Genomic DNA, 3,190 nt, shown 5'->3' with positions numbered 1-3,190 from the left:
CAGCTGTTGTAAAAACCTAACACAAACTTGGTGGTTTGAAACAACAGAAATTTATTCTCTCACAGTTCTAGAGGCCAGAAGTCTGAAAACAAGGTGTTTGCAGGGCCATGCTTTCTCTGGAGGTGCTGGGGAGGATCTGTTCCTTGCCTTTCCCAGCTTCTGGTGGCTACCAGCATTTCTTGGCTTGTGTCCGAATGACTCTAATCTTCGAGGCCAGCATCTTCAAATTTTCTCCTCTGTGTGTGTCTGACTAATCTCCCTCTTATAAGGACATCATGATGGCATTTAGGACCCACCAGGTAATTCAGAATAATCAGTATCTCCAGCTCAAGACACCTAATTTAATCACAACTTCAAAAAAAATTACATCCCCTTTTTTGCCATGTAAGGTCACACTCACAGATTTCACAGATTAGGACATGGATACATTTTCTGGAGGAGCATTTTTCAGCCTACCACAGATGGGAGGAGCTCAGCACGTTCTAACAGCGTGTGGAGACAGCACAGAGAGAGGTGTGGGGGCCATAAGGGCTGACGCGTCGGCAGGGCCTGGCAGTCAAGGTAAGGGATTCAGGTTCTAGTTCAATGTCAATGGGCAGCCAGTGAAAGATTTTAAACAGGAGACAGGGAGTGACAAGAATTACATTTTTAAAAGCATTTATCTGGTCCCTCTGTGGAGGCTGGACATTAAAAGGGCCAAGGGTGAAAGGAGAAGGAATCATTAGAGCCATGGCGCCTGCCAGAGAAGGGCAGCCTGAGGCCTTGGTAGCTTGAATTCAAGGGGTCGCAAGGGAGAGGAGGGGACAAGGTTGGACAGAGGGGATAGATTTTGGAGAAAAAGCCATGAGGACTTACTGATGGATTAGATCAGGTAGTAAAAACAAAACAAACAGAAAACAAAATAAAGGGAAAGTATGATAGAGTTCTCCTAGGTTTGGAGCTAAATGTTAATAAGAAGCCAAATGTTGACATTTGCTCTCTTCTCTTCTCTGCCATCCTATGTGCGGTTGAATTTGCTCCTTGCCAGGTCTCCTCACAAGACTTTCAGGATCAAGCAATTCCTGGCCAAGAAACAAATGTTGAATCATCCCATTCCCCAATGTATTTGAATGAAAACTGGTAATAAAATCAGATACAACTCCAAGAGAAGACATTGGAGAAGAACCAAGCTGGGTCTATAAGGAGGCTCAAATATGAAGTGGTACACACTTAAGTTGTGTCAAGGTCACTTGCATCTTACCATATCACAGTAGTGGGAACATCACTACTGTCTGAAAAGCCACATGTGTTTTATGGGAGAAATGGAATGGTTGGTTCTTCTTTTGTTGTCAGTGTTTCTGCACTAGTGCTTTGGGGCTTAGTAATAAATATGTGAAACCTTTTGTTGGAAAAAAATATGTTGACATTTGATGTACTTGGTTAAGACTCTCCAGTCTGCTCTAGGGAGAGGATTTCACACAAAGTAAAGAGAGGAGTAGGTTTTGTCCTGTCCTAAAATGCATTTGATAAAGTGAGCTTGGTCTTCAGGAGAGAGATTCTTTTTCTTCCATCCAAAATCAAGTCTTAACAGAGGCATCACACTTCAGATGAAGGTTAAAAGAACCAGAGCGGTGCCGTGACCGTGATTGACGACGACGTGACAAGCACCTGTTAATGCTGCAAACCTCTCACCTTCCGGGTCAGTTCCACTTGGCAGGCAGCATCTTTCACGTCCAGGGTGAAGAGTGGCTCAGCCACCAGGATATCCTGTGTCAGTGATGTTTTCCACCACATGGTGTTCATCAATAAAGAGTGGATGACAACAAATCAATTGCTGTGATGCAAGTTGGGCAGAGATAAGTGTGACAGTGAGAAAGTGTGCAAACTTCAGTCTCCTCAACTCTGAGGGGTAAGAGTTGTTGAGAAGGTCAAATGGGATAATGAATGGGCCAGCACTTTGGAAACAATGAAGACCTAACAGCAACTTGTCATGATTATATCAAACACTACTATATATTTTATTATATTTGATTCTTCCACAGCACCTTGCACTTAGTATAGACTCTATACATTTTTTTGTCAAATTTAATTAAGTAAGTACAACAAACATGGCCATAAACCAGGTAGATTTGTTTGGCAAGTACTCATGGACTGATCATAAGAGATTGGTCCCATGGTTCCCTGACTTATATTCAGATGTCCTTTATCAGGAAGAGAAAATGGTCAGCTGCAGCTGTCCTCAGTCTGACACAAAGTATTCTGGCCTAAAACATGACACATCAGGGTCTTGCAACCTCAAATATGTGGGAGGTAACTTCATTACACTATCAGATTATTAATGATGCTCACTCATACTCCAGCATTAGGGCTTCAAAGGGTAGCCATTATGTCCAAAGGCAAGTTTTTGGGTGGGTCTGTCTGACTGAAAGAATAAAAATTTTCATATCATTCTTAAAGGTTTTATTTATGTAAAATAACTTATTACTTCAGGTTTCTATCAGGTAGATTTGGGGAGATAACTGACCTACTGGATCTATCCATCAGCCATGTCTTGTGGCTACTCTGAGATCCTATCAGTTTCATGTTGGAGAGAAAACAGTGGAATTCTTTGTCCTCTCATACACAGCATTGTCTAAAGATAATGAAACTCATATGATAAATTATAAATGCAATTTGATTTTCTCCATAACCTGTCTCATCAACTAAAATTGTTCACAAAATTTAAAAGTTAGATTTATAAGCTAATTTTCTAAAAGATACGGCATCTAAATTCACTATTTGTTGAATGGGTTACTTTTTAAATATCACCCAGTTTTACCTAAGAGCTACTATCACATCTTTTTCATTTGTTTTCTAACGTCCAAACTCTATCTCCCTTTTTGTCTTCATACAGTCTTCTGATTTGATAGAAAGATTAAATGTCAAACTTAATTTAAAATCAATATTTTCTGAGGCTGAGCTGCAGTTAGATCTAGACCTGGACTTAAAGAGTACAGTATTTAACAATAGAACATCCCTCCAAATATGCATCTTCAAAAATAACTTATCATGACCATACCTATCATAACAGTTTTTTTAGCATCTGTGAATATTACATGTCAAAGTCCATCAATTTTATTAGCCAAGACAGGATAGAATGTTATTGAAGAACTGATGAAGATGTTTATAATAATTGTAACTGGTAGAAATGGCAAAGCTCTGATTCACTTTG

The 3,190-nt window shown here is 39.9% G+C and overlaps 1 pseudogene; it reads left to right on the top strand.

Annotated features, from left to right (window-relative positions):
- Positions 1-962: 962 nt before the first annotated feature.
- On the top strand, positions 963-1,181 carry LOC101326091 (large ribosomal subunit protein eL39-like; annotated as a pseudogene).
- The last annotated feature ends 2,009 nt before the right edge of the window (positions 1,182-3,190 follow it).

Source organism: Tursiops truncatus, chromosome 11 (genome assembly GCF_011762595.2).
Source record: "Tursiops truncatus isolate mTurTru1 chromosome 11, mTurTru1.mat.Y, whole genome shotgun sequence".
Classification (NCBI taxonomy): Eukaryota; Metazoa; Chordata; class Mammalia; order Artiodactyla; family Delphinidae; genus Tursiops; species Tursiops truncatus.
The sequence above is the reverse complement of the archived record's forward strand: the minus strand, read 5'-3'. Positions and strand labels throughout refer to the sequence as shown.